Below are 18,350 nucleotides of genomic sequence, written 5' to 3' on the forward strand. Positions count from 1 at the left end.
TAGATGGCAGACCAAGCAGTGTGGCTCGGGCACAGGAGCACACCCTGTGAAATCCCACTCCAGGCTAAGTTAGAGATGTATTTTCCAACTGCCAGCTTTTTTTTTTTTTTTTTTTTTTTTGAGTCCTTTTGTTTTGTGTGTGTGTGTGAATCCCCATTTGCATTTTGGTCATCTGCTTAATATCAGTGTCATGCTGCTTTTTAGTCAGAGCTGGAAGATCTTTGAGAAGGAGTTGAGAATACAGAGGACCACAAAATTGTTATTTCAGCTTAATGACACTCTTACACAGTGACATCCCTTTGTAACCTAGTGGAGTTTGCCAGGAGCTTTATGGTTAATGGAGAGCTCACATTTTCTGAAGCTAACAACATCTGTACATTAGATGATCTTTTCTTATTACATCTAGTAGTCCTTTCAACTTGTAATTTGTGTTAAAAGGTGTTTTTAAAACAACTATTTTGCGTTACGCTCACACTGCTCATTGAAGAGGAAGATCAGAAATTAGGTTATAGGTGCCACCTAAGAAAAAGGCAGCATTTTATCACTATACAGAATGTAAGTATTAAGTTGAAAATATTTGTATTCTGGGTTGTTTATGTCATGTGCCTTTTTAAGAAAAAGTGCATTTGCTCATTAATGACAGAGCTATGGCAATGTTGTAAAATATCCCCTTCTCTCTGCCGCTCAGACACATCCCGAATCTTTTAATTCTGGGTATCCCATTGTGTGATGAGCATTGAGCAATCGAAAGGTGACCACCAAGAGTGACCAGGGCCGTGGACAGTCTACAGACAAACCGTCGGTGGATCAGTTGAAGACACTGACAGTGTTTGGTCTGGAGAAGAGCCTGCCAGCGTGGAACCTCCTGCCCATCTGTAAGGGCTTCCACATGGATCAGGAAGCACACTGACTCGGCTGATGCCTCAGAGGACTGAGATTTATAGAAAGGCAGACTTTAGCTCCGTAGAGGGAAGGAAGTGTGGCAGTCAGAGCCCTGGAACGGTGAAACACACTGCCTCGTAATGTAATGAGCCAGAGGCAGCTGTTTTGTTTTTCTTTGTTTTTTTTTTTTTCCCCTGCCAGACGCTCCTGTCATCTGTTTGCAGGATATGGAAGGATGCAAGCGCCCACCCCAGGCTTTTTCTAAGGAGAAAGATACTTTCCCAGCACCTACAGAAATATGTGCTAAGAAATTAAAATAGGGGGGCAATGTACCCCCCACCCAAAAGCAGAGACACCTCTTCATTCTGGGAGTCAGTTCCAGTGGCAAAGCTATAGGAATTTTCTTTCCAAGTCTATTCTGAAGATGCCAGTCTTTCGGGGGCACTTAAGGGAAAGTAAATCTTAAGTCAGGATTCTAATACAATGAACTAAATATATTCTTTTTTTATTTAAAAAGGCAAATTTGATCATGTTAAAGCTGGAATGAAAACATAATTATTTAATACTTATCCTTTCTCCCTACATATTTTATAAACTTCATTTTTTTAAGGTTATAAGGAAATAATCTAGATATATCAAATGCCTCCTACTGAAGGCCTTAGTTTTTCAGTATGTTTGGAACTACAAGCAAATCATGCGCACAGCATTTTTGTTTCTTGAGGAGGTAAGCATAAATAGCTAAAACTTGAAAGATGCTTAGGTAACAGATCAAGAGAATAATAGAAGAATATACCCTGTTTTTGGAAGAAAATGTTTGACTTTTTAAAAACCTGACTGTCACAGTGAGGTGGCCTTGGCTATATTGCTTGGAGGTTTTAAAGTCTTGGTTTGTTAAGAAAATGAAGGAGAGTTGATTTTGTGATATTTTCTTTTAATTTCCTTGTCACATTTTTATCAAGCAACGTTTGTCTTGAGAAGCAAATACTAGAAACTGAATAGTCAAACACATTCCAAGGAGGAATGAATCTCCTACCATCCTTGAAGGAGCGCTCTTTCCCTGTCTTGCTTCTGCCTCTTCCCATTCCATCCCAGCAGAGCAACGTTGGGGCTCGGGACGCCCTGCGTTTAGGTTCCAGTTGAGTCTCGAGGGCCCTCCTGGGGACTGGTGCTTCTTTCTTGTTCTTCTGGATCCTGCATTCCTTCCAGCCATCTTCACTCGGTTCTTTTCCCACTGTAAGCACACGTAAAACCGACACATTGTGAAGTTTTTATGTGTTTCAGAACCTTTGCTGTTTTATACTGATTGAACATACGATTTCAGGAAGCCACCTTGTACCACAAAAGAGCTGTAGAAAATGACAGGCATTTGGCATGTTTTAGGGAGACTGTCAGGAGACAGTGGGAGATGAACTCAGCATTCAGCCACTTAACAAACGTTCGTTTGAGTTTCTCCTGTGTGCTGGACAGTGCTGTTAATTCTAGAAGTTAAAGCGGTGACCAAGACAGGCGTGGTTCCTGCCCTAATGGAGCTTACAGATCAAGGGGGGAAGATGGTGTCAACTAATCACATAAGCACAGTACACATAAATTGTAAATTCTTTGAACACACGTACACACACAGCTTTAAAAATCAGGTAACCTAGGGGACTCCTGGAATTGCTTTCTTGATAAAGTGAGCTTTGAGCAGAGATCTGAGCCGCAGTTGTTGAGGGGCTGGGCGGTGCTGGGGGTTTAGAGGCGGAGGGGCGCACCTGCTGGGAGAGCTGGAGTGTCCCTGGTGTGTTGAGGGGAAGCTCAAAGCAGTGCAGGGCCTGCCTTGGATTACACATTTCTTCTCTGCTCTGCTGCTGTTTTTTCTAGTCCTTCCAGAACTTTCCTAGGACCATCCTCTGCAGGAGAGAATATGCTGGTTTTATTCCGATGAATCATGATCCTCCAGTATTTCAGATGATGATGACTTAGAGGCGGAGCAGAAGTAGCAGTGGTGTCAGTATCTCAGCTCTTGACGCCCGATCTTTAGGGGGAAGCCCTTTCGGTTATTAATGGTGGATGAAGCAAAACTCATTGCGTCTGGGCTTCCCCTCCAGGCTGCCCCGGGTAGGGAGTTGATAAGGGATCTTCTGGACTTGGGAATTGCTTCGCTGTTGACAGAAAGACATGGTGAATTTGATTAAATTAAATTAGGAGCATGTGTATGCTTGACAAAGTGAGCTAATGAAGGAAAATGCATCAAAAGGATTTATGGTGAATTGATTAAAATTTTTCTCTGCAGAAAGCCCTTCCGGCTTAACGCTTGGAATTAGAAGGCTATCGGTGCTCCTAGGCCCTCCAGGTTCTCGGTTGCCTTTACAGTAGGCAGTTTGGGGACTTTTCTTCCCTTTGAGCAGCCGCTCCATCTGCAGCCTCCTCCATTGCAGGCAAAAGTATTCCCAACCTGCAATCTGAATTGCACGGAGGAAAAGAGGATAAAAGACACTATTTGATTTATTAATTTCTAGTGGATTAGAACGACAAATGTTTGCTATGTTTTTAATTTGAGAAGTAGAGAGAATCACAGCAGCTTTTAATTATGCATTTTGTGTAATGCAGCTCTGAATAGAGCAGAACAAAATTAAAATTGTGGATCAAATACTAAATCTGAGTGGATGCTAAAGTGAGCTGTAGTGTAATGCTAATGGTTTTGCGACTTCCTGGCATTATGTCAATAATGGCTCTAATCACATTAAGTAGAGAGCCCATTAGCTTTTTCTTTGCAGCAGCATGCACCATAGCAACATACCATGAGTTCTGAAATAACTTTTGACATATTTTTAAAAGTTTTGCTATGTTGAGGCTTAGCGGCAAGTACGTAACGTGCGTGTGCAGACGCAGTTGTGTTCCCAGAGCTGTGTGTGCGGGGATGTTCTTGTGTTCGTTTGGTCATATTAATCCTACCTAACATTGTCTCAGGAAAATGCAACCTAGTACCCTTATCTTCATAAATGTAGTACCTTCTCTGCTATTTTCGTGAGACTAAAGCTTTCATGGAATTTGTCATGGTGTAAAACCAGGTCTGCTTGTGCAGCATTGTACCTAAAGGGATCAAAGGCCTTTTGCTATTAACTTTCTTTGCTCTGTTGTCAAATGGGATGGCATTTTCTAACTACCCATCCCTCCACAGTTCTAGTACTAGATACAACCTGGAACAGAGAAGTCTGGTTGAGGTTATTCCGCTTTGATGCCCTTCCAGGTCCATTTTGTTGGAAAGCTTTGTGCTCCCAAGATGAGCTTACCCCGGACGATCGTCATGGGCGTTCTTAGGCTGGGAGACGAGCATTAGTCTAGTGTGTGAGGAGCTCCCTGAGTAGTATCTTGGGAGAAATACTGAGTACTTTAAACTTTCAAACATTTTAAAAACATACAGAGAAAGTTTCAAGCATACCTATAACTCTTTGGTTTTTCTGTTCTTACACTGTATGAAAACAAAATGGGAAGTTGAAGGAATTTTCAAAACAGCAGTGTCGCAGAGACACTTTATTCTCAATTTGTATGTGACCTGATGACTTACCCTTCACTCCCAAACCTTCACCCAACCAATATTTACCTGGACAACCAGACTTACAGTATTGGGGATTCATCTTTGATGTTTTCTTCTTTCCCACCTCTTCTGTCTAATTGCCTCCTGCCCCGCCACCCCTCCCCCAATGAGTTGTCACATCAGCCTTCTAAACAGCCCTGGACCGCTCCCTTCCTCTCCACCCCTCGGCTCTTGCCTATTTTCGCAAAAAGTTTCCTAAATGTTCCTCATTGTGCTGCATTATGAATGACTTTAAAAAGCAACATGTAATGATATGTATATGGAACTGATTTTTTGCTAAGAGGTCTTCTTTTAAGTTGGGGTGCATATTCCTAACTTGTATCCAAGACTCATAGTCAAGGGTAAGCAACATTCAATTTTACTGCTGATCAGTATGCATTCTCTTAGTGCAGTTACGAAGAACAGCTCTCTTAGAACTTGAAAGCAAATGCTACTTCAGTCAAGATTTGGGTATCTTGTCTGTTTATCTTGGTATCAAAGACCCAGAGAATTTGGAGACACATCACACAGCTTTTAAAATTATTCAGACAAGCTGTAATATCACATGACTGTTCCCCCAAATGGTAAGACATTACTCACTGGATCTTAAGACTTTTTAAGTACTTAATCATCATAATACCTTAATGAGATAGTCAGGAATGAAATTTAAATCACTTTAAATTGGGGCAAGGAGAGGTGAAGTGACTGCCCAAGTCTGCTTTGACAGTGGTCGAACTAGGATCAACTCCAGAAATAGGTGCCTTTTTATTTTTAATGTGTTAAGGGATACTTCCACTTAGCCTCTTAATTCAGAAGAGTTAACTTTAGGTGCTTAAAGGAATTCATAAGTGTAGCAGCTCCAACTTTCAAAACATTTCAGGTTGGTTTCTCATTAGAAGCCCATAAGGCAAAAAGGTAGGGTCCCCTTCTGAAGATGAGGAAGACGACACGTGGTTTGTCACGACAGAGTCTACATTTTTCCGACTCTTGGTCCATGGCATTCCATTACGTCATGCTGCCGGAATGGCTTCCCTCCTCTGCAGAGATGCATGTTCCACGGTGACAAGGTGGACACTGGGAGCATTCCATCTCACAGCGAGAGCTGAGAACCATCTGACCTCCCCATCTAGTACCTTGCCGCACTGCAGGGTGTCTGTCCTCCAAATATTGAGGTCTCCTTTCTGTCTAGGTCTGCCTTGAACATCTGCGCAGCTCCAGCTGCCACCCTTGGGAGGATGACCCATATCTGACTCCCATACGTCCACCTCCCTCTGCGCCTCACTTCCACATTTTCAAATGTCCACTGACTTGATACCAGGTGGCACTATCAGCAGATCCAGATCAGCATAACTAAAACTGAATTTTTTATATTTCACCCTCTTTCCTAAGCAGTTATTCCTCATAACCTCCCACACTGACCTTTCACTGACTCTTCAGTAGAGCCTCCAGAGGCTGGGTTCTGTGGTGTGTCTCCTCATGGGTCTGCAGTTTGATAAAGTAGTCTTTGCCTCCAAGAGACTTAAAAGAAGAAGCAATATAACATGTGAATCATATTTGTATCTCAGAAGTTTCACCATGTTTGAAGGCTAGAGACTAGTTGAGGACTGAGGGAATGGGGGACCCATTCTAGCAGGAGGTAGAAGGTAACTGATCCCAGTGACCTGGTCTGAATTTTTGTTCTCAAAGGGTACACAGTTGAATAAAGGCGAGGAGACATAAGCAAGAACCTATCAGGACATGTTGAAAAAGCTGAGTTCTGAGTTTTTCCCAGTTCCCATCATTCTGTCAGTCAGTCACATGCAGGGCAGCATCTCCTGTGAGCTGTCATCACCTTTCCTACCCACACATCCCTGCCCCAGCTCACTCATCCCTCACCTGCTTCCTTCCCTCCCTCTTTCCTCCCCTCCAGGAAGTGGGAGGGGAAAGAGAAGAGAGAGAAGAGAGTAATAGCCATACTATCCTAGGTTCTTTTCCCTTTTGTGTCACTGAAGGGCAATTTAGTGTTTGTGGGGCCTTTAGAATTTATCCTTACTGACCGGAGAGAATCACCGGTGTAATTTGAACATCGCTTCTTTCAGAGTTTCTCGTTCCTCTAAGAGGAATGCAAGATTTATTCCTGATAAGCTCAATTTTAGTCATGCACACTATCTGGTTTGTTAGCAATGTTTAAAAAGCACACACAGTGATAAAATGTAATATTCCATAGCACATGGGCCGAATAGCTCATAATTAATTTAAAAATGCAAGATTTTAAAGTAGATATACATTCCCTCAGCAAGCATTTTTCAGAAGCTTGCTGTGTGCCTAAGTGCTCTGAATATAAAGGTAAAAATCCTCCAGGTTTGTTGACAAAGGTTTGTTGTTATGCAGACCAGCAGTTACAGTGGCATGTAACACTTGTGTCGTTGGAGGTGTGGACAAGTGGAATATATGAGTATGTGCTTTGGTGTCAGGCCTGGGCCTAAATACCTTCCCTACTCCTAAATACCTTCCCTACCTTCTGTGAGCTGTTATCTGTGGGTAAGATTTTGGACCTTTCTAAGCCTTAGCTTAGAGCTGGTAATAGTACCTACCATGTGGTGATGGTTGGGGAAAGTATTCAAGATCGCACATGTTCAGTAGATAGCAGAATACCTGGTGGAAAGCGAATGCTTGTAACAGTGTTAGCTGTTGTCACTGCAGCGTTGTTGGAAAAAGGAGCCTCTGAGTGCGTCTTGGGCAATCAGAGAAGACGTCACAAAAGAGGTAGACAGCAATTGAGGTGACACTAAAGAAGTTGAAATTAGGGGTTTCTCAGGATCAGAGTATTCCATCCAGGCTAACAGAACAGTATCTGCTAAAACAGAACTGTCAGGAGCTATGGCCTGTTCCAGAATTTTGTGACTCAGTATTTCTGGAACATAAGAAAATTCACAGGCAATAAACCTGGGGCCAGACCTGGAAGGGCCTTGTTCAGAAAAAGGCATTTTGAATTTATGGTCTGGGCCAGTCATGGTCTAAGTGGTGTGCTTGTGGTATAGACATTGAGAAGTGGGAAGGTAATGTTAAATTTCTATTTATTATTTCTTACCCTGTTTTAAATTTGCCCTGTAGTGTTCCTAATATGCATAGAATACATTAAGTAAGGCACTGCATATTAGTCAAGCAGTACATGTAGATGGTTGGAACATGATATTGAGCCAGTATGCAGGTGTGCCTGTAATGATTATTTTTATGGCTGGTGTCTTTCTGATTGGTTATGGCAGCCATTCAGATTGATTGTTGCCCAGTTATTATTAAGTTATTTAATAACTAACAGTTACTAACTAGTTTTGATAGAACGCCTTCGAATAAGTGTGCCAGTGTTGGGCTGTGTACTCATGTTTCCTAACTGATCATGAGTTGTTGACGCCTGCTCTGGGAGAGGGGGCGCCACTGGAGGATCTGGGGCAAGGGAGTGAAATGATTAGAATCATCCCTGGGGAATGTCCCTGAGGGCTGTCAGCACTGAGGAAGTTTAGAAGAAGAGATACCACCAAGAGATTTATTTAGGTCTAAGCACATAGTTCACAGTTGAGGCACAAATACCACCTGTCTTGATGGAAGACTTACAGAAGGAGAGCATGAGAGGTCTAACTTCTCAAGGGTTGATGCATAGAAAAGATACTGCTCACATTTGAAAGAACAGCATTGCATCATAGTGTGTAATGTTGCAAAACAACAAATCCAGTGACAAAACTGAGGACTTTTTTCAAAATATTCAGAAAAGAAAGGAAAAGTAGGTATATGAAGGAGAATACAGATATGGTATTTAAATAACTGTAATAACCTGAATGGCACAAGCATTGTACAGTAAGAACATGTCTAGACATGAGCTCGTGTTCCACAGCAGTCTTAGCGCATATCAACTTGACATTAGCCTGGGGGGGAAATAAGTAAATATATAAATATTTGAGGGTCTTAAAGATTTGTTAGGTATAATTAGCCTGTACTGTACTGCCTTCCCATTTGTAAACCATTTATCTTTGTCTTCTTGAGTTATGAATATGATACTCAGAGGAGAAATTATGAAATGATCTCCAGTCAGTGTTTTTATGTAACCCTCATTTGTGACAAATGGGAGTTTAATTTTGATTTTGTCACCCCAGTGAGACGGCACTGAGAACACCTTCCATTTGGTGGATCTTGTATACTTACAATGGCACATTGTCAATGTGGTCATTTCTCTCCACTTTCCAAAATGATCTCGGAACATCTTCTCATTCACGCTGGTTCCATCTCCTGAACGTTAGCTTCTCACTGTCCGTGGGATGTTGGGTGGTGCCTGTGGCGCACACTCCTGGTTGGTGTGACTGCACACCCTTGGCAACACCTTACTTTCTCTAAACCAAAATGCAATGAGTGATAAAGGAAAGGAAAGTTGCTTTCAAGAGTGGAAAATAGAAAGGGAGAGGCCCACAGAGCTGCAGGAGGAAAGAACGAAACGTGTGAGCTCTGCGTTGGGGAAGCAGTTGCTTCAAGAGGAGAGGGAAGATGGGTCGGGAAATCTGAGAGGAAAAACTAGGACATGAACCAGGAGTGGGAGGGAAGGAACGTCAGACAGGGCCTTTTGGGATCTGAAGCATGAGAGAGAGAGAGAACATTAAATAACCAGAACAGATGGATGAAAACAAAGAACAGGGAGGGGGTGCATTTCTTCTGGGAAAGGAGGTGGATGGTGAAGGCCAGGAATGAGCAGTGAGGGAGTGGATGACCTCTTTGAATCCCCATCACCCACTGAGGATGTGTTCTCTTCCCCACTCCCACTGTGAAAGGGGAGGTGTGATGGAGCTGCAGGGCAAGCTGAGTCCCAGCTGTCACACCTCATGGCTCTCTGTGTGTGGGGTCCTATCAGACGTTGTGGGGTCTTTTCTTCACTTTCCTCCAACCTTATTTTCAACTCTTGGTGTTAATCATTTTGCCAACATGAGGCATAAGATTTGATCTTGGTTCCCACCAGTTTGCACTTAGAGGCAAAAATGTAACTCGTACTTTTGAGAAGATGGAGAAGACACAGGGGTAGTTGGGGGCAGAAAATTCGGGAGATGAATCCTGAGCTGTTACAGACGGGTCACTTTAGTAAGTCTTAGAATAAAGCCACTTTTCATTTACATCGGTGTGCCGTGATTCAGAAGGCATGAATAAGTTTTTCTGCGGCTGGTGAGTGGAGATGGTTTTGAGTTATAAAAAAAACATAAAGAATGTAAGGGACGCAATCCTGGGTTAGCTGAGAGACGGCGGGATTTCTGAGAGAGTGGGGGTGGAGGGGCCATCCGCAGACTTGCCGATGGACACTCATGAAATGTTAATAGGAACCGCATGTGAGGAGGCACAGACAGCTCTGAATTTATCCTGTAACTGTGTGTCCACAACTGGAGGTATGCGAATGAAATCAAGGAAAGGCATCACAGAAATTATTTGTGAGGAAGCAGAAGCAAGGTGCTGTTCACTTAACGTGCCTTGAAGAGAACCCTTACCAAAATTTGGGAACTGGAAGCCTGGGAGAAGTGAGTAGCCTTCCAGCTCAGTGGCAGGTGGAAAAGAAATACCTCTTGTATCTGAAAGAATTCCCAAGAAGGTTGAGAGCCCCTGACGTTGTAGGTATGTAAAACCAGGAAGCTCACATTAAGACCTGTTGCACTTCTGTAACCTCCTTGAATTACTGGAGCGAGCTGTCCCGGTGAGGGAGCGCGTCACTGGGTTCCGGGTCTCCACGGGCAGCGTACCGGTGATACTCAAAACCGGTTACACTCCCCTCTTTTAGTGCTGGGTCATGAGAATGCAGGCACCAGATTGAAACGTTTATTCATAGCAGATGAAAAATACAAGTATCTATGAGGCATCACTGAGGAGGCTCTTAGAGGACTAATAAAATATTTACAAAATCACCTATATATGATTGCTTCAGTTTTGAAATATTTGGCTCTCACTGCATCATAAATAAGTCCTCATTCAAGTGGCCTCTCTGTTCTATGAAGGAAGTTCCATTCTACTGGAGAAGTAGAAACAGATTTCTGCCAGACTTGGACCAAAACTAAAAAAGATCCTGGTTTCTGTGCACATGTGTGTTCTCCCTTTTACACACACACACAGAGCCAACACCCAACACCCAACAGAGGGATAAAATGGCCATTTTTAAAGACCTGTTGTTGATTTCAGTGAATGGCATTCACATGTCAAATATTCAGAAAAGTCATCCTATTATTATGATAAGAATCTTATCTCTGCACGTCTTACGTGGCACCTGTAACCCACAGAGCCTTAAGCTGATCACAGTAGAGTTTTTCCAGCAATTAAAGACTATCGATATACTGTATAAAATTTTTAACCTTTGTTTTTAAAAATCTGTGTGTCACATTTATTGTATACGCAGCCTCAGTAGATGACATCGTACAGATTTCTAGATGCAGGGGCAGGATTTCAGTTAGTCCTTGGATTGATGCTACAGCTCTGTGTATACAAGTAGCCATAGACTGACCACCTGTAATGTGCCTCAGAATTCGGCAAGGCCTCTCAGGAGTGTTTGTACTTCATTTAACTCAATCCTAACGATAGCTAATAACCCTAAGAATAACGCTGAAGGGTATTACTATCCTAGTTTCAGAGCTGGGGGACTGAGGCCCGTGGTGGTCGCCCAGCTGGTGAGGCAGAGACTTGGAGCTGGAGCACAGGTGTGTGACTTCACACTCCATACTGCATTTTATTTTGTTTCACAGTCGATTTGTTTCTCCACTCCTTCTGCCTCCCCTTACTGCCACAGAGAGGACATTTTAGGATTGTGAGAACCAGAGCTCATCCCTCTTCCCCCAGTAGTCAGTGATCTTTTATGCTCTTGACCGCACGTCCCTTCAACTGAAAGCTGTTGCCCTTTTTCAACTGTGACTTCCATGATGTAACTTGGAGTTGGCTTTCTGTTAGGTATTATCAACAGTAACTGAGTATTTATTTGATGATTAAAAATTTTGCCAGGAATCCATATAAAAATGTTCTTTAAGGCTGAAAAGTACCTATCTGGCATCAGTTCATTACATATATAATGGAAATATTTTCACCCCATTTCCTTCCCTGTCTTTCTCGAAACCCTTACAGAAAGGGATAATGGAGCTGCCAGCTGTGGCCATAGGACGTCTGAGCAGTCTGGTTTATATATATGAAAGACATAGGCCAGAATAGAAGCATGGGCCATGATTTTTTTTTTCTTTTTATTGTCGATAGGTGCAGAAGCCTCAACTTTCCACTTGTCTTCTTTGTGATTAATTGGGACGCCTTTGTTCTTGCCAGTGTAGGATCTAAAGCAGCCTCCATCTTTGCGGACTGTCAGTGCAGCTGCTGTTGCGTGCTGTTCTCTTTGTTGCTGTGTGTGCGTGCGCCTGAGGCCCAGGTCCTGAGTCCCCCTTCTCCTGCCGGGCTCTGCCTGTGCTTCTGTGGAGACTGGTAATGTTCTTGGATCAGGGACTTTTACAAATAGGTGTGTTCTTCCTTGTTGGCTTGGAGTGATCAAAGACCACCATGTTTCGTTTTGCCCAGAGCCTCACCTCCCACCTCCACCATCTTCAGTAAAATCCACAGCAGAGAGCTTTACCCTTAAGCCACAGAAAACAAATCCAACACCTGTGGCCCGAGAGCCTTACCTACAAAGGCCTGGAAACTCCCAGAATGTTGTTCATGAAGCACACCCTCAGTCGGGACTCCTGGGCGTTGCTGTGTCCCTTGTTGCTTTTCTAGCTACTTGTGAGACTCAGACCCTTTTGCAGAGGGAGAGAAGAAGGCCATATTACAGCACACGATCACACATGTCAGGACAAATGCTAGTTCATGACACTGAATTCTGACTAATATCTTGGGGGAAGGAGGAAATACATGCATATGAGTGTATTTTAGCTTCCATTTAACTCTCTAATTTTTTTTTCACCTTAAATAAGGATTTCTGTTTTGATTAGTGGCGTTATTCACAAGAGACTGTAAGTTCTGCACTTGCTTTGCCTGTGCGATGTGGAAGGGATGTTTTCTTTTGCCATATCCCTACTCAGCGGGAGTGCTCTGACCAAAACCAAGAAACTAAATGGAAAGACAGTGCATGTATCTGTTCCGTGTTCTCCCCTCACTTTGGACTTAAGCTGGAAGGCAGTTGCGAGCCTTCATGTGCGCACTGAGTGATGGGCTGATTAAGTGGGTGACATGCTTCTTCTCTTAGTGCTTGGCACGTAGTGAGTGCGCAGTCACCAGTAGTTATTACTTTTCACCAAAGCTAAATCTACATTGCACCTCTCTCTCTAATGCAGATTTATGAGAGCCTCTTAGTTAGATCCGAAGGTCAGTTTCCACCTTGCAAGGGTGCTTTAGTAAATGCTGCCTTAAAATCAGAATTTTATTTTGTATACTTTTACATATAGTAGGTGGATTGGTTTGAAAACAAAATGCTGCACTGATTTCCTTTTTCTTAAATTTTATTTCTAGGAGATTTCCATAAATAAGTTCGATGTCATGTTTGTAGACTAAGAACTGACAAGCCAGTTGCAGACCACTTTCTTCCCTATTTAAATATAAAATCAAAATCAAGAGATTTGTAAACATCCTCATATTGATTTTTGTTACTAGAAGTGAATGTTGAAAGGGCCCATGAAAGCTGCTTTTTCAGCCTCTACTGGACCAGAGGCCTCTTTGGGGGAACCACTGGTGGCATCGTCTAATAAATAACATTTGATACATTAAATACTCATTTGAATGGATGTTCTTTAAAGGAAATGAAGCTTAGTCCCTTGGCTTCTATGAGCCTTAGTCTCACGTATGTATTATTGTGCAGTTTATGATGGTAGGGTTGTTTCCCTCTTAGGTATAAACTAAGCAGTGTCTTTTGATTCATTTTAAGTTGACACTATAGAGAACACCAGTAAATCACATCCCCCTGTGTGCAAATAGGGACAGATGTCTCCCTGTCCCCCACCTGTACAGCCTTTCCTGGATCAAGTATCAGGGCTGAGCTTGTGGCTGTCTAGAACCGCATCCTAGAATTCGTTTTTGAGTGGGAGGGCAGTTGGGGGTACAGATCTGAAACAGTGGTGGATCTGAAGCAGTGATCGGGAGGTGTGCAAAAACGTGTTAACAGAGCAGGCCTGACCCTGCCATCCTTAGAGAGGCCTGCCCTTGGCTGGCACCTAGGAACGTGGATTTGGGGAGTGTTCCCACCATTCTGAAATTGATGAGTGGCTGGCTTACTGTTTGTGCAAATATTACAGTTGATGCTAAACACTTACTTTCCTTCTGGGAGTCTACAATTTTGGGTTTTGGTACATGCTTGGCAAGGGGTGCCCTTGTGACCAACCCCCAGGGAAAACCACGGGCACTGAGTTGCTAACGAGCTTCCCTTGGAGACAGCACTTCGCACGCGTTGTCACAGTTCAGTGCTGAGAGACTGAGTGCATCCTGTGTGAGCCCGTGGGGAGAGGGCGCTTTGAAGTGTCCTCTTGGTTTCTTCTGGACTTTGCCCCATGCCCTTTTCTCTTTGCTGATTTTGCTTTGGGTCCTTTCACTGTGATAACTCTTAGCTGTGAGCATGATTATATGATGAGTCCTGCGAGTCTTACTGGCCCTGAGGTTAGTATTGGGAACCCCCAACACAGTAGTTAAGATCTTAACTTGTGTGGGATTCTGCACAAGGAGGGAGGCAGGAGTCTGAAGGTGCCTGAAGATGGGTTATGGATACTCCCACGTTCTGTGTCCCTGTCTTCTAAGCACTACTTCATTGTGGTGCTGAGGTTAAGAAAAACGTTTAGAATGTAACATAATTAGGTGGGCATTGCTGGCACATTCAGATCTCTTTCCTTGTTTGCTACTTGCATTGGAACTGAGGTGTAAAGGAGGGAGAGGCTTAACGTGTTGTGTAACACATTACCTACTCTTCTCATAATCGGAAATCAGTACCAGTAGGAATTCTCCTCATTGATGAAATACAGTGGCAATTGACCCTCGTTTGGAAATGCTTTCTGAGTTAGCAGAATAAAATAACAGAAATTACCTTAAATTAGGGCTAATTTGGGGGGGGGGTGTTATTCCACTTCTTGGATATTTATCCAGATATGCCTTTCCTTACTACACCAGCAGAGAATTTGCCAGAGTTTTTAATCTCTTTCTCCATTTGGAAGGACTCTTAACTTGCCTCCCTGTGGAGAAAAGGAGAAACAGAAGTCCTGCTGAGCAGTGCCACCCGGGAGAGCGCTGGGGGAGAGAACAAGGCAGATAGCTGGGTTCCGTGGCGGCCTCCCTCATGACTGGCCTGCACTGCTGGCCCGGCCGGGCGAGCTCTCACCTGTCGCAGGAGTTTGCATGCACTGTGCCCTTTGGTCTGGTAGGGTAACCTCTGTGCGTTACCTCTGAGACAACTGAGCATACAGCAAACAGAGCGTGTAAATTTATAGACAGTGTCTATTTTAGACTTCATGAAAATAGACACTGAAAGAGCAGACAGGTGAGATGACAGAAATGTTGTTTCCCACCTTGATAGGTGGCTCAATGGAAAGTAAAAAGTGAATGTTGTTTACAATCTTTCTATGAATGAGTCTTTTGTCTTAAAGTGGCTTAATTCCTTGATGGTTTTTAATTTAATATTACCTTTTCTTCCTCAAATAAACATAGTAAGTAAGAAAAAAGTCCTCCTGGTGATTTGGCAAATCAACAGTTGGTTTTCCTAAAAGGTGGCTTGAACTATTTCATTGTGTGGTGGTGCTTGAAGAGCAGCAGCTTGCTAATTACAAGAGTCAGTACATTTCTAGGACAAGCAGGTCATTCGTCTTATGTTCTGTGGGACCATCGCAGCCACTGTTCAGAAGTAACAAATGACAATAGGTATGGAAAGTAGAATAAGTGAAAGCCTTTTTTTTTTAAACTTTTTTATTGATTTATAATAATTTTACAATGTTGTGTCAAATTCCAGTGTAGAGCCCAATTTTTAAATTATACATGAACATATATATATTCATTGTCACACTTTTTTCTCTGTGAACTACTATAAGATTTGTATATATTTCCCTGTGCTATACAGAATAATCTCGTTTCTCTATTCTATAATTTTGAAATCCCAGTCTATCCCTTCCCACCCCCCACCCCCTTGGCAACCACAAGTTTGGATTCTATGTCTATTAGTCTGTTTCTGTTTTATATTTGTTTTGTTTGTTTGTTTGTTTGTTTTAGATTCCACATATGAGCGATCTCGTATGGTATTTTTCTTTCTCTTTCTGGCTTACTTCACTTAGAATGACATTCTCCAGGAGCATCCATGTTGCTGCAAATGGTGTTATGTTGTCGGTTTTTATGGCTGAGTAGTATTCCATTGTATAAATATACCACTTCTTCTTTAACCAGTCATCCGTTGATGGACATTTAGGCTGTTTCCATGTCTTGGCTATTGTAAATAGTGCTGTTATGAACATTGGGGTGCAGGTGTCATTTTGAAGTAGGGTTCCTTCTGGATACATGCCCAGGAGCGGGATTCCTGGGTCACATGGTAAGTCTATTCCTAGTCTTTTGAGGAATCTCCGTACTGTTTTCCACAGTGGCTTCACCAAACTACATTCCTACCAGCAGTGTAGGAGGGTTCCCTTTTCTCCACAGCCTCTGCAGCATTTGTCATTTGTGGACTTTTGAATGAAGGCCATTCTGACTGGTGTGAGGTGATAACCTCATTGTAGTTTCGATTTGCATTTCTCTGATAATTAGTGATACTGAGCATTTTTTCATGTGCCTATTGATCATTTGTATGTCTTCCTTGGAGAATTGCTTGTTTAGGTCTTTGGCCCATTTTTGGATTGGGTTGTTGGTTTTTCTTCTTATTAAGTCGTATGAGCTGCTTATATATTCTGGAGATCAAGCCTTTGTCGGTTTCATTTGCAAAAACTGTGAAAGCCTTTTTATTTTATAACTTACACTGGCTGGAAAGGCTTCTGTAGCCTTTTTTTTTTTTAAATACATTTCATATTAATTCACCCACATCCATTTTCTCTGCTTTCTTCCTCCCCATTTTGTGCATTTTATTTTCAGAACACAACCAGAGTTCTGTATTAAGAATTAAATTGATATATTCAACGTTGACTACTCCTGCCTCTACTTTCACACACGTATATGTTTACTTTCTCTTTGCCGTTTTAGTTTTACCAAGTCCTTATTAAAAGGGATTTCTTTCCCACCCCTTCCCTCTGCTTTCTCTGCCCATACTGATACTCCTCACACTCTGGCCAGAACTCAAGTACTTACTGTTTCAATTAAATTATTTTAAATGTTCTAATATTTGGTTTTAACATTGAGTAACTCAGTGTTGGCCACACGTGGAAGTTGTTTCCAGTCTGTCAAATTTTAAATGTGTATTCATACTCTGTATTTGCATTTTTGAGCTCCCTTCTCATACATAGTTCTTCATCCCTAAATTTCTCTCTTTTTCTGTCCTAGCTTATTTTCCTATGACAGTCACCTTCTGTAGTGTCACTGCCTTTTGCATTTTAGAAAATGTACATTTTTGTCCCTAAACCTATAACTAATTTGGTAATAAAATTAACTTGGAAGCATAGGCCCAACCAAGGTCTCAAAATATTTTGAGAAAAATGAATTTTTCACTTGCATTAGAAAATATTCATGTTTTTATTCCCTGAGTACGTAATATAAAACTTTTATGTGTCTGCCTTTGCATATGTGACCGCCTCAGCGGATACTGGACACCTTAGGTTCTGTACTCATACTGGCTGTTTTTAGATCTCTAGTAAGCATCTGTCTAAAGAAGATAGTTGGGTTTACAGAAGTGAGAAGTGGTCTGTGAGGCACAACCCGAGTTGCTGTAGAGGTATAAAGGTGAGCGTCTGGAGCCTTTGGACTCAAGAGTCTGGTTACACTCTAAGGGGTTGTCCTAGATTGCATGTTACCTATATAAAATGGAATATGGTAAAAAAGAAAAGAAAAAACATGAAAAGCAGATGGGAATTCTGAGTAGAAAATAGGATTTATGATAGAGGTAATATTTGAAAAGAGGGCCTTGGATGAGAGTGGGCCTGAGAAAATTGATGACAGCCTTCCAAAGAAGGGACAGTATAAACAAAAACGTGGTGTGGCGAGAAGGTGCAGAGTGGTCACTGACAGTTGAGTTGTCTGGTTCCGTTACAACATCAGAGTGTGCACAAAAGACTTTTTAAGAGCTAGATTGGGACATTTCTTGAATACATGAAGAACGAGCATAAAGAATTTATGCTTAAATCGTTGAGCAGAGGGGAACCCCTGAAGTTTGGTTTGGAGAGAGAGGTTGTAATGTGATCAGAGGCGTGCTTTAGGAAAAACAGCTTGACATCAGAATGTAGTCAAAGTGTCAATGAGGTGAGAGGAATGATTAAAATAATCCAGTTAGGACGCAACGTGGGACATTACTCAGCTCGTGAGAATAGGTATAAAGAGACAGTTGTGTGGATGGACACCTGAGTTATCCAAGGGATAGGTCACAGGAAATGGGACTCTCCTCTGGGAGAGAATAGTGGGGAAAGAGAAAACAGGAGAGGCGGTGATGGAGGCTTGTGTGGGGTGTGGGTCGGGGAGTGGCAAGCAGGCATCTCAACACGGGTCTAGACTCAGATTGCTGGTTAGAATCTTGGTTCCAGAAATTACTAGCTTTTGGACCTTAGGCAGGTTACTTAACTGTGATGTGCCTCCATTTCCCCATCTGTAAAGTGGGTTTGTCAGAGCTCTAGCAGGTAGTGTTTTTACCCATTTTATATGTGAGGAAACCAAGCACAGAGACTGCAGTCGACCCTGGGACAACACAGGTTTGAACCGCGCAGGTCCACTTACACTCAGATTTTTTTCAATAGCACATACGACAGTACTGCATGTTCCACAGTTTATCAAATCCTCCAGTGTGGATCCG

General features: G+C 42.5%; 1 protein-coding gene and 1 long non-coding RNA gene across 22 annotated transcripts in view; one reads left to right on the top strand and one right to left on the bottom strand.

The window, feature by feature from the left end:
• The window catches only part of BNC2 (basonuclin zinc finger protein 2), a 410,419-nt gene that overhangs the window by 349,944 nt on the left and 42,125 nt on the right, over positions 1-18,350 (top strand). The gene's annotated exons all lie outside the window — the stretch shown is intronic.
• Positions 1,127-13,689, bottom strand: LOC123614337 (uncharacterized). The gene is made up of 4 exons (XR_006721682.2): positions 8,615-13,689; positions 5,858-5,956; positions 2,634-3,023; positions 1,127-2,113 (listed from the first exon to the last, which is right to left on the bottom strand). It is a non-coding gene; the product is annotated as an uncharacterized LOC123614337 (long non-coding RNA).

Source organism: Camelus bactrianus, chromosome 4 (genome assembly GCF_048773025.1).
Source record: "Camelus bactrianus isolate YW-2024 breed Bactrian camel chromosome 4, ASM4877302v1, whole genome shotgun sequence".
Lineage (NCBI taxonomy): Eukaryota > Metazoa > Chordata > Mammalia > Artiodactyla > Camelidae > Camelus > Camelus bactrianus.